Raw genomic sequence first — 13,857 nt, 5'->3', positions numbered from 1 at the left:
CGTGATGTCACGTAGACCGGGCATAGCTTTGCCTTCGTGTTATCTTCTTTTACTGAAAAGCTTGTAGATCTAACAGTTAATTAAAGTTTGAATGGCTCCCTTGAGTGTACTTAATTTTCAATGCTTCTGAGTTGTTTGTTTATGTCGGGTGTTTATGTACTCATTAACCTTCTCTTTGTCTTGGTAAAGCCATTTTTATCCACCTTTCCTCCTGATACGCATCTCCTAATCTTATTTATTAACCATTCAATCAAAACTCTGAGAGATTGTGTACTGCTTGAGATGATGGTAGTGTGTTTTGATGAGACCTGTCTAGTAAAACACTTGTAGATTTCGGACAAGCAAGCCGCTGTTTGAGTCGAATGGTAGATAGCTTCCATCATGAGTAGAAGACAGATTATCGAGAAGCAAAAAGCATTGGGTAGTGTTAACAACATTTGCCAAAGCAAAACCGGTGAAGCCATCTTAAAGAAAAATATATTTGAGACACGGGTATTGAGGAGTAAGTTGAGCGAAATTGAAGAGGAGCAAAGACGATGGAAGAGCAGTTTTTCCTGGGAAGTAAAGGAAACACAGAAGGAAGCGAGAAGTCGGATACACGCCAAAAAGATTACTTTTCGCGATGCTGTTCACATGGCGGTCGCCGTGAAACGATTACAAGTCGGCGCTAAGTTAAATAAAGAGCAGGGCGATACTTCTAGCCAAGACAAAGACCTTGAGAACGAAACAGAGGAACAGCCGCGGTTGAACCAAGACAGAAAAGATAGCAGCAAAGCTCAAAGAAATACCCCCCCCTCGCGAGCTCGCACTGAGTCAGAGGTGGACCTTAAAACTAGCGATAGCGTTGTTGAGGACGTCGAAGTTATAAGGACCCCTAGAGATCATGGGACAGATTTTGCCGCCCGCCACCAGACAAAGTTGAGTAATTACACTTCTACATCGAAGAGAAAACAATCTGCGGACTCCAAAAGGGCCGAGAAAACACCGACTGAGAACGCCACTTCAGAAAAAGAGCAAAAGCCCGTAGACTCCCAAAATAGAGCAGAAACTAGTTTTTCTTATAAAAAGAAGTCTAAGAAGAGAGGAGAAAATGATGTTTATGATCCTGTGAATATCCGGATTCGCTACAGCAAGTCTCTTTCCAGCTCATTCACGCCAAACCCTTTTCCGCCTAGACGTAAAGTCACGTGGTGTTCATCAGCAAGAAAGGTGAACCTCGCCAGAAATGCTGCTAGCGCATTCGCAGATGGTCGGATGAAAGGCAAAGCCTCCTCGGAGTCTGGCGACAAAATATCGATTACCCCAAACCCTGTCGCCATGACCCCGATGCTAGACCGACGATTCCTCGAGCTCACGGCGGCACTGGTCCCGATGCACGAGTCACCTGAACACTCGAGTGACGAAGGGGAGGGCGCTTCCGAAGAAGACAATGAAAAATCTCGTGAGAACGAGGCCGTGACGTCACAAGAGGCGAGTACACCTGTAATTATACCATTTCCTTGAGCCTGAGATACGAGAACATATTGGGCCTACGGCAACCTCGTCCCCAGGGTCTTCTGGGTAATTTCAATAAGACCCTGGGGAAGAGGTTGAGCCTACGGTACGAAGACATCTTGAGCCTGCAAAACGAGGACATCTGAACAAACAAATCACCATGGACTTGGACCATGACATTGGCAATTGAAATGAGTGTATTTTATACCCTCGAGTCAGGTCCACTTTGTTCGTTTATTTTCTTGATGCATTATACAATAATTACCTTTATAAAAATGTTACACGTAACCGCTCTTTGACTGTTTGACTGCTTTCGCCTGATAAAACGCCCTTCTGGAATTGGGAGTGATCGAAGATCATGAACCCTAATCTAAAATTAAATAAATGCTTATGTATACTCAACTTTATCCGAGTTGACAAAGAAATTATTTACTACCTAGCAATAGTCCTTTACTTAGCAAACAGTACTTATTTGCACTGAATGAGTTCACAACGAGGGAAAAGGACGGTAGGTTTTATTGGCTGTTACTTATCACCCATTAGGTCGCCTTTAACGCCTTTCTGATAAAACAAATATTTCGCCAAAATGATACATATGTGTCGGTTTCTTTGTGTCATATGTAGATGAGAAGCAGGTTAATTAGTTTAGCTCTGTGTTATTGACCTTTATTTCGCTTGAAGCTCAGTGCATCGGAGGGATAGTATTTAGAGGTAATTGGATGTGCAGCGGTGCGCTTCGATGTTTTAAACTAGACGGGTTTTTTTTTCTTGGATCCTAGAACTAGCTTGGTATCTTGTAGTCGTTTAACCATTTTGATTCTATTATTTTTCAATCGACAAAGACTGTAGGCCTAATCATCCTCGTGCTGGAATATAATGTACTGTCTCGTAGCAGTACTTTTAACTTGCTTGATGAAGTCCGATTTTGCAACAAGTTCGCACTGCATTGCGGGGTTTTTCAACTCCCATCGTGGCTACTTAAAAGGTCACGTGATTGACCACATGGTGGTTAGCAGTGAGATCGATTGCATACGCAGTAGCCTTCACATGATTGGCTGTTTCTCTGTCAATATTATCCCGGATTCTGTTGGTAAAAAGTCTTGTAAGTCGAACAAGTCTAGTAGACAAGCTCACGCAAGCAACTTCCTCGCAGTAACGGGCCGAGTTTACATGGAAATAACGGTAAAACGATTCATTCTACAATTCATTAATTGTGTTGTGCCTTGTAGTATACTTGTTGTGCGTACATTGTGTTGTGCCTTGTAGTATACTACTGTAGTTGTACTGTGTTGTGCCTTGTATACTATTGTGCGTGTATTGCGTTGTGCCTTGTACACCGTTGTGCGTGTATTGCGTTGTGCCTTGTATACTGTTGTGCGTGTATTGTGTTGTGCCTTGTACACCGTTGTGCGTGTATTGCGTTGTGCCTTGTACACCGTTGTGCGTGTATTGCGTTGTGCCTTGTATACTGCTGTGCGTGTATTGCGTTGTGCCTTGTATACTGTTGTGCGTGTATTGCGTTGTGCCTTGTATACTGATGTGCGTGTATTGCGTTGTGCCTTGTACACTGTTGTGCGTGTATTGCGTTGTGCTTTGTACACCGTTGTGCGTGTATTGCGTTGTGCCTTGTATACTGTTGTGCGTGTATGGTGTTGTGCCTTGTATACTGTTGTGCGTGTATTGCGTTGTGCCTTGTACACCGTTGTGCGTGTATTGCGTTGTGCCTTGTACACTGTTGTGCGTGTATGGTGTTGTGCCTTGTATACTGTTGTGCGTGTATTGCGTTGTGCCTTGTACACTGTTGTGCGTGTATTGCGTTGTGCCTTGTATACTGTTGTGCGTGTATTGTGTTGTGCCTTGTAGTATACTGTTGTGCGTGTATTGCGTTGTGCCTTGTACACCCTTGTGCGTGTATTGCGTTGTGCCTTGTAGTATACTGTTGTGCGTGTATTGTGTTGTGCCTTGTACACTGTTGTGCGTGTATTGTGTTGTGCCTTGTATACTGTTGTGCGTGTATTGCGTTGTGCCTTGTATACTGTTGTGTGTGTATTGTGTTGTGCCTTGTACACTGTTGTGCGTGTATTGTGTTGTGCCTTGTAGCATGCTGTTGTGCGTGTATTGCGTTGTGCCTTGTATACTGTTGTGCGTGTATTGCATTGTGCCTTCTACACCGTTGTGCGTGTATTGCGTTGTGCCTTGTATACTGTTGTGCGTGTATTGCGTTGTGCCTTGTACACCGTTTTGCGTGTATTGCGTTGTGCCTTGTACACTGTTGTGCGTGTATTGTGTTGTGCCTTGTACACCGTTGTGCGTGTATTGCGTTGTGCCTTGTACACTGTTGTGCGTGTATTGCGTTGTGCCTTGTATACTGTTGTGCGTGTATTGTGTTGTGCCTTGTAGTATACTGTTGTGCGTGTATTGCGTTGTGCCTTGTACACCCTTGTGCGTGTATTGCGTTGTGCCTTGTAGTATACTGTTGTGCGTGTATTGCGTTGTGCCTTGTACACTGTTGTGCGTGTATTGTGTTGTGCCATGTACACTGTTGTGCGTGTATTGTGTTGTGCCTTGTAGCATGCTGTTGTGCGTGTATTGCGTTGTGCCTTGTACACCCTTGTGCGTGTATTGCGTTGTGCCTTGTACACCGTTGTGCGTGTATTGCGTTGTGCCTTGTATACTGTTGTGTGTGTATTGTGTTGTGCCTTGTACACTGTTGTGCGTGTATTGTGTTGTGCCTTGTAGCATGCTGTTGTGCGTGTATTGCGTTGTGCCTTGTATACTGTTGTGCGTGTATTGCATTGTGCCTTCTACACCGTTGTGCGTGTATTGCGTTGTGCCTTGTATACTGTTGTGCGTGTATTGCGTTGTGCCTTGTACACCGTTTTGCGTGTATTGTGTTGTGCCTTGTATACTGTTGTGCGTGTATTGTGTTGTGCCTTGTACACTGTTGTGCGTGTATTGCGTTGTGCCTTGTACACTGTTGTGCGTGTATTGCGTTGTGCCTTGTATACTGTTGTGCGTGTATTGCGTTGTGCCTTGTACACCCTTGTGCGTGTATTGCGTTGTGCCTTGTAGTATACTGTTGTGCGTGTATTGTGTTGTGCCTTGTACACCGTTGTGCGTGTATTGCGTTGTGCCTTGTACACCGTTGTGCGTGTATTGCGTTGTGCCTTGTATACTGTTGTGTGTGTATTGTGTTGTGCCTTGTACACTGTTGTGCGTGTATTGTGTTGTGCCTTGTAGCATGCTGTTGTGCGTGTATTGCGTTGTGCCTTGTATACTGTTGTGCGTGTATTGCATTGTGCCTTCTACACCGTTGTGCGTGTATTGCGTTGTGCCTTGTATACTGTTGTGCGTGTATTGCGTTGTGCCTTGTACATTGTTTTGCGTGTATTGTGTTGTGCCTTGTATACTGTTGTGCGTGTATTGTGTTGTGCCTTGTACACTGTTGTGCGTGTATTGCGTTGTGCCTTGTACACTGTTGTGCGTGTATTGCGTTGTGCCTTGTATACTGTTGTGCGTGTATTGCGTTGTGCCTTGTATACTGTTGTGCGTGTATTGCGTTGTGCCTTGTACACTGTTGTGCGTGTATTGCGTTGTGCCTTGTACACTGTTGTGCGGTATTGCGTTTTGCCTTGTAGTATACTGTTGGGCGTGTATTGCGTTGTGCTTTGTACACCGTTGTGCGTGTATTGCGTTGTGCCTTGCACACTGTTGTGCGTGTATTGCGTTGTGCCTTGCACACCGTTGTGCGTGTATTGCGTTGTGCCTTGCACACTGTTGTGCGTGTATTGCGTTGTGCCTTGTACACCGTTGTGCGTGTATTACGTTGTGCCTTGTATACCGTTGTGCGTGTATTGCGTTGTGCCTTGCACACCGTTGTGCGTGTATTGCGTTGTGCCTTGTACACCGTTGTGCGTGTATTGCGTTGTGCCATGTACACTGTTGTGCGTGTATTGCGTTGTGCTATGTACACTGTTGTGCGTGTAATGTGTTGTGCCTTGCACACTGTTGTGCGTGTATTGCGTTGTGCCTTGCACACCGTTGTGCGTGTATTGCGTTGTGCCTTGCACACTGTTGTGCGTGTATTGCGTTGTGCCTTGCACACCGTTGTGCGTGTATTGCGTTGTGCCTTGCACACTGTTGTGCGTGTATTGCGTTGTGCCTTGTACACCGTTGTGCGTGTATTACGTTGTGCCTTGTATACCGTTGTGCGTGTATTGCGTTGTGCCTTGTACACCGTTGTGCGTGTATTGCGTTGTGCCTTGTACACCGTTGTGCGTGTATTGCGTTGTGCCATGTACACTGTTGTGCGTGTATTGTGTTGTGCCATGTACACTGTTGTGCGTGTAATGTGTTGTGCCTTGTATACTGTTGTGCGTGTATTGCGTTGTGCCTTGCACACCGTTGTGCGTGTATTGCGTTGTGCCTTGTATACTGTTGTGCGTGTATTGTGTTGTGCCTTGTAGCATGCCACTGTAGTTGTACTGTGTTGTGCCTTACAGCCCGTCGCCAGTACAAGTGCAAAGGATCAGGAGTCGTTTCTCACCGCCAGGCAAGGTACGAGCCATTTTAAAGAATAATGATAAACCAACCCTTTATAATTGAAAATACATCGGTTTATCTGCAGGAAAACATAAGAACAACCACCCACGTTATTAGTTTAATACCTTATTAACGATATTTTATTCAGTGCATCTTAGTTACTTGATTGAATTAGCCGATGAAAATGCTTTCTTTGATTTGGTCGTAAAAAAGCGTAAAAAGGCGGCGTGATTGGATTTACTTTAATACCAAGTACTTTAATACCAAGTACTGTTCTTTGGATTTTCCCGTCTTTGTAAAATTGGAGATTTTCCATGGCGTTTTCCTCGCATTTTCCACATCAGATAATCTCACATTTCCATTCCAGGCATTTTCCTCGCATATTCCTTTGCAAGAAAATTTGGAAAAATCCATCGCGTTTTCCCGGCGTTTACCGAGAAGGGAAACTCGAGTAATCCAAAGCTTTTCCTGAACAGAAAACGCATGGAAAATTAACCCCGTATAATAACCCCGTTTGGTCGCATTTTCCTCGCATTTTCCTTGGTAAGAAAATCTGAAAAAATCAATCGCGTTTTCCCGGCGTTTACCGAGAGGATAACGCGAGTAATCCAAAGATTTTACTGACTAGAAAACGCATGGAAAATTAACCCCGTAAAATAACCCCGTTTGGTCGCATTTTCCTCGCATATTCCTTGGCAAGAAAATGTGGAAAAATCAATCGCGTTTTCCCGGCGTTTACCGAGAGGATAACGCGAGTAATCCAAAGATTTTACTGACTAGAAAACGCATGGAAAATTAACCCCGTATAATAACCCCGTTTGGTCGCATTTTCCTCGCATATTCCTTGGTAGGAAAATTTATAAAAATCAATCGCGTTTTCCCGGCGTTTACGGAGAGGATAACGCGAGTAATCCAAAAATTCAAAAGAGACTCGGTTGGATCTTTGTGAGCTTTATAGCGGGTTTCAGCTGAGTTTTTGCTAAAATTTCTCTACAGCAGCTATAGAAACTGGCCTTTACCCATGATCAAGGCGAATTCCAAGTCGAAATGGTGAGTATTCTAGTAGAAACAATAATTAATTACGAGCGTTTTGGCACTCGTTGAGATGATGAGGTTGTGAAATAGCCTTTATCTCGATAATGCTATGTATAAGTTTGCTTCTCAACTCAAGTTTAAGAATAAGAAAATGTGGACAAAGTGTTTCCTCCTTTGTATGTGTGTTTATTATACGCGTCCTCCCAAGGCACGTCGATTTGGTAAATAGGCGCCATTAAACTGAAGCCCCAACGACATAAACTAAATAAGATCAATTTACTCAGTGTTTGACTGAGTAAAAGCGTTCGACTGTGTTCGATTTCTTGAAAATTAGATTCTGTTTGATTATTGAACATAATTCGATTGTCTTTGATTATATATAAGTATTTGATTGAATACTTTAGTCCGTTCAAATTGTTCCATCTGGACATAATAAATAAGTACAGACTGGGCCAAGTTAAATAAAATAAAACTTGTTTCCTCTCCCTGCCCGTGTCATTTTTGGGGCCACTTGAACAAATATGTGTTATTATTAACTAAAAGGCTATAGAAAATATAAGTAACCTAGTGCCACTTACATTGTAAACATTACAGAATAAACATAAGTAGTTTGTGATAACAAAATGCTCTGAAGAATGTAGGAATATACCTTGTTGTCTTGCAAACATGTATTGTCATGTAAAAAAACATATTAGCAGAAAAAATAAAAATACAGACAATAAAATAAAATGCCACCCACAATTTTTTTTTCTAGAAATCGGGATGGGAAACACCACCTAATCATCTCAAATAGTTGAATTTGCACCCACTCTTATATAGATCTTATATAACAAAAACATTTTAAATGTCCACTTTTGCCACAGAGGAGAGAGAAGCGCAGCCAGGATGCAACATGATGATGGGTTATCCAGCTGGTGATTTGAAGACCTTAGGGTCTTTATATCAACAACTAGATGTAAGGCATGAAGGGATGTTTGCTTCAATTGTAGACTCTGGGATTGTCAGTATGCAAAGCACCAGGAGACATTATAGAGGCTCTCCATGGCTAGATCACTGGAAAACCTGAGTAGTACTGTAGTATCTGGAATTTCATGGCATTTCATACAGCCCTTCTTGCCATGCATCTACAGTAAACACCCACAATAAGAACCTACTTTTTTTCTGAGTTACTATAGCCTAAACATATTCTTATATGAGAGGTGCTCAGTGATATTTTAGGCTATTTACTATAGCCTCTTCATCTTATAGTAGATTCTTATTTTTAAATGAAGTTATGGTAACATTGTCTGGCAGACTTATTAATGTAGATTGTAAAAAGAGACTTCTAATTTTTCTTTTTTTTTTCTGACCATCCTCATCTCAAAAATTGTGAACCGAATGCTTGGCCTAATAGGTACTTATACAAAAATGGGGTTCTAATTTGAACATTTTTGGCCAACAGGTTCTTATACACAGGTGCTCACTGCAGTTGTAAAAGTTCAATATGTTCTATTTAAAAAAGATCTTTCTTTTTGGACCCTCACCTTGTGGCATTTATTTATTTAATGAATAATGTAATGCTCATTTACTTATTTTTTTATCGAATGTTTTTAGAGAAGCTCAGCGATTTTACTAAGTGGAAGAGGTATTGCACAGTACCTTTTAACGAAAATTATATTATTGTTACTAGAAATGAGGGGGTTATTAGGTATTCTTTTACGTTCCAATTGTTTATGCGAGTTATAATAGTTTAAAGACTGATTTATTTGAGAGCGACTACAAGTTGTTATTTTGAACGATTATAATGACATGCTGTTTATTCAAAGTATGAGACTATTTTTATAGTAGATAGGATTTTAAGCAGGGACCGTTTACAAGAAACTATTTATGTGCTACGTTGTAAAATTACGATACGATGTGACATGTTAAATAAATTAGAATTTTATCAACATAATGTGTTGGTTATCTTTAAATACATAGACAACTCTGAGAGAGGAAAGGTAAAAGGTTGATGATCCATCGGGAAAGAGCGGAGAAACCCCGAATTCTGAAGGAATAATCCTGAAAGGAAAATGCTTCGAAAACTCGAATAATCCTGTAGGCAAAATGCTGGGAAAACTCGAATTATCTTGAATAATTCTATAGAGAAAATGCTTGGAAAATTGGAATTTTCTAAAATAATCCTGTAGGGAAAAAGCGCATTATCGTCAAATAATCCTACAATGATCAAGTAGGAAAACTTACATTTTCCGTCTGGTAAAACGCGAGTTTTCCTTCCGTTTTCCTTAGAAGGACAACGCTTGGAAAACTCGCATTTTCCTGAATTTTCCCATTCTGGAAAACGTAAAAGAAAACGGCACGTAATCCAAAAAAAACTGTTAGGAAAATGCCGAGGAAAACGTGCGTTTTCCGATCGGATAATTCGAGGAAAATGCCAAGATTATGTTGCGTTTCCTGCGAATTTTCCTCGCATTATCCGAACAGAAAACGCGGACTTTTTTGCCGTGCTCTTGGTGCTAATCTCGTATCTATCGCTACACAAGAGGAGAACGATTTCTTGTTTCAAGTTGTCTGGCGACAGAATGCGCCCGGTATGATGGCAGTGAATGGTACAATGCACCCGGTATGATAGCAATCAATGGTTTAAATACGCTCGGTATGATGATATCCTCAATAACAATGCACCAAATATGATAGCACTAAATGATGTACAAGTGTCCAAGCTTGCGTCGGGCTCACACCAATAAAGATTTGGTATCCTTCCATCATAAAATTGGGTAATATCCCTGTAACTTGCTGCATGCACCATATACACCATCCTACCATCATGCTTCTCCTATTTGTGACGACTCACGCAAAAACGTACCTTCTCAATTACGCGAATTAACCCGCGAAACGGGCGCGAGCGTTCCGCGAAACGGGCGCGAGCATTCCGCGAGATAGGCGCGAGCTTTCCGCGAGATAGGCGCGAGCGTTCCGCGAGATAGGCGCGAGCGTTCCGCGAGTCAGGCGCGAGAGCTTTTGCAAAACGGGCGCGAGCCTTTCGTTGTTGAGTCGCGAGCACACAACGTAACAATCGGCAAAAGGGCTGAATCTTTCGATTTCCAAAGTCGGCGAAACGCGATAGACATCTACAGAGGTCTATACGTTAGAAAAAGCCTCTCTTAGGATAGAAGTAAACATCTGAATAGTATTCAGGCACAATAATGCAAGTATTTGAAGATTGTATCATTGAGATCTCGAGTGCTAGCAAGGGAATCGAACGGCAAAGTCGCTACGATGCTACATCAAGACAATAGCGCTATTACCAATCGCCTCTTGAGGGATAGCTTGATATCGACTCCGACAGTTTGACATCGGTCAGAAGATGTTTCGCTCGAAGCCTTGGTTGGTTCGGTCGAACTCCTTGGTTGGTTCGCTAGAAGCCATATACTTGGTTAAGAAAACAACGTTTAAACATACTAACTATGTTTTAAATATATAGAATCATAAATAAAATTTTATTAAATCTAATCGTAGTAAAGTTATTTTTCTACATATACACTCGAACAACGATGCTTCTTTGGCTTCTAGCGAACCAACCAAGGATTTCGACCGAACCAACCAAGGCTTCGAGCGAAACATCTTCTGACCGATGTCAAACTGTCGGAGTCGATATCAAGCTATCCCTCAAAAGGCGATTGGTAATAGCGCTATTGTCTTGATGTAGCATCGTAGCGACTTTGCCGTTCGATTCCCTTGCTAGCACTCGAGATCTCAATGATACCATCTTCAAATACTTGCATTATTGTGCCTGAATAAAAAAATGCTTCAAATTTTTTTGTGTTTGTAAAGGCCTGTGGCCGAGCCGGCCGTGAGAGGCTAGACACGAACCAAGAGAGCATTAGATATCTTATGCTCTCTTGGTTCAATCATTTCTAACACGGTTTATCCGGTCAACATTTCCATCATTCGGGACGGATACAACACCTAAAGGCGTACAGACTTTCAACTAAAACTTATTATTCTCCCACTGTGGGTGATATTATCCGTGAAATATATTGTACACCTTAGTGAAGGGAAAAGGACGAATATAAAGCTTTCTGCAGAAGGGTGGTATTCGAATTTAACTTTTTTTTATTTTTTTATTTTTTTTAACTCCTGTTTAGAGTGGCATAGAAGTGTATGGATAGGACTGCGCAGTTCTAAGAAGGCGAGACAGTACACGTGGTCCGACGAAAGACCGCTGAATTACACACTCTGGACAAAAGGCTGTCCTCGCTATCCTATTTTCGAAGGAAGCTGCGCTTTTATGGGACATAACGGCTTTTGGAACGGCATTCGATGCTGTGGCCTTCGATCATTTATTTGTTAAAAGCCTTTCTTGTCCGCATTATAAGGGCTAAATGAGAATCAGCTGTAGTGTATCCTGTTGTTCATTGTCTGAGTATCCTGGTTATATATTCTGGTGATTCTTATTGCGGATGCCCAAGACCAGGTCAGTCGGGACTTTACTCTTAGTATAAGATTCCGTAATAACGAGAGTTGCTTTTCCTTTTTTTCTTTCCGGGGCTGGTGGGGAAGGCGGCTAGAGTTGACTATTGACATGCTTTATAATGGCCTTTGTCAGGTTTAGTCGCGCTTACAATTGAATGGATGATTTGTTTTATTCCTGTAAGACCTCTTTTATTGGAAACATCATCTCATGACAGCTTGCACATTTCACTTCCGAAAAACTTAAATCAAAGTTTTAGACTGTTTACTCGCACTGGATTTTAAGCGGCTAGAGATTTTGACTTGCTTGAAATGTTTGTTACCCACCCGTCAGGGGGAAACACAAATTCTTTTTTATTTTTTTATTTTTTTATTTTTTTTATTTTATTATCTATTATAATTATTTTCTATCGAAATAAGGAGATGGTATCCGAAATGACAGTCCCTTACCACCCGCGAGGGCAGTCCCTTACCTTAAACACACGTCCCCTCCCCCCCCCCCCTAAAAAATCGACGTCATCTTTGAAAGAAACGAGAGGTCGCACATGTAAGATATGAACTTACAGTACAAAGAGATGTGGATATCGTCGGTACTAAGTCAAAACAATTAAATGCTTTTCATCCAACGACAAGCCATGTTCAAGCCGTATTATAGTCCATACAAGATATTCTACAAAAAACTCTAAAAATATGAAGCGATTCAAAATGGTGGCATGTGTTTCGGGAGATTCCTCAACACGGCAGTCGACGATTACAGATGAAACAAGAGTTTTTAAATCAATAACGAACGGTTGACTTTTCCTTTAAGTGCTAAATGGATTCATCATAATGAAAGAAATACAATGAGAAAGGCAAATTCAAGCAAACCACTGTTTTCAGATCAGGACAGCTCGGAAAACTCAAGTAGCGAAGATTCCTCATCTGACGACGAGCGACTTCAATCGCTCATCTCACGAACTAAGTCGGTAAAATCTATATCCAGCTACACATCAGTAACCAGCAGAACACCCAGAGCCTCTCCACTTTTGAAGAAGTTATCTGGCCTTTTCAGGAAGCACGAAAAATCCGAAGGTGAAAGCCCTCAGAGAAAGTTGTCATTCTCGTTTGACAACCCGTTGTTGGTACAACAGGGCCTTGAAAACATTGATGGCTCAACAACAGAGAGATATTCTGACACAGAACTAAATTCAAATGAAAATGTTTTGATAGCGGATCATAACGGCTTATCTCAGGTAGGTTTTCGTAGTGGTTTTGTTGGGTAATTATTCTTTCATCAGAGATAGGGGGTTTGCATTTCTTTACGAGCATAATTCTGAAGTCTATACCATTCGCTAAAATTGTTACTAAAAAACAACAGCTAATAAGATAGATATAAAGCAATACATTAATTACAGTAAAAAAACTTGTTCAATGCCCTACTGCCTTTGATTAAGTATGTTATTAAAAAACAGGATAATAGGACAGACATTAGATAAAAATACAGATTGTCGAACAAACAACGGTAAGAGAGGCGGGGGAAACAGAATTTTTCATGGATAGGGGACGAACTGGAAAGTTTAATATAAGTATTTCAAACTTTGAGATGTCCGCTTAAATCGCTCTAAATTTCTCCGTTTCAAGTCCTTTATTCTATATGTATTTTTTTCTCATATCAGGAATATAGGAACGTTGCTGGGGGTGACCATACAGGGGCGTAGCCAGGGGGTGGCCCAGGGGGGGCCTTCTAGCAGCGAAAAATACAGTAAATGTATGTGTCATTATTTGAAATACAGGAGAAAATTCCTTGACCGGGCCTTTTGGGCCCCCTCCTGTTAAAAAACCTGGCTACGCCGCTGCTATACCCCCCCCCCCTCCATCCTCTATGCAGCTTCGTATATGGGAATTTAGTGAGACCAAGTTAAACAATAGAGAAAAGTTATTTTTTCTGAATGCTATGGTGTTTTTTTGGCTAATTTGCAAAAGTTATTTGTGGAGGGCCAGCAATAGTTTATAGCCCTTGAATTTTTGGGCTAGTACAGTGCTTGTGAAGAAATACCCCCGGATCCCTCCCCTTCACATAATCACACACACACACTTTTAGATTCCAAAGTAAACTTTTTTCAAGGTAAAGATAATCAGAGAAATGAGAACATTTCCCTCAGATCTAAAGTACAAGCCTATATCTACAAGCCTATATATCACTTTTTCTAAAAGTTTGATCTCAGCCCAAAGGATAGGGTACCCCACTTTTTAATGGGAATTTATTGCAATTTCATCATTGAAAACTAATAAGTATACTTTCTTTGCTTCTTTGCCTAGCCTTGAAAACAGAAATGTAGGCTTTTGAAGCAAAAC

The 13,857-nt window shown here is 41.5% G+C and overlaps 1 long non-coding RNA gene across 1 annotated transcript; it reads left to right on the top strand.

The window, feature by feature from the left end:
• The first annotated feature begins 5,452 nt into the window (after positions 1–5,452).
• LOC116614863 lies at positions 5,453–8,593 on the top strand. The gene is made up of 3 exons (XR_007313426.1): positions 5,453–6,051; positions 7,033–7,086; positions 7,935–8,593. It is a non-coding gene; the product is annotated as an uncharacterized LOC116614863 (long non-coding RNA).
• Positions 8,594–13,857: the final 5,264 nt, after the last annotated feature.

This window comes from Nematostella vectensis, chromosome 1 (assembly GCF_932526225.1).
Source record: "Nematostella vectensis chromosome 1, jaNemVect1.1, whole genome shotgun sequence".
Lineage (NCBI taxonomy): Eukaryota > Metazoa > Cnidaria > Anthozoa > Actiniaria > Edwardsiidae > Nematostella > Nematostella vectensis.
The sequence above is the reverse complement of the archived record's forward strand: the minus strand, read 5'-3'. Positions and strand labels throughout refer to the sequence as shown.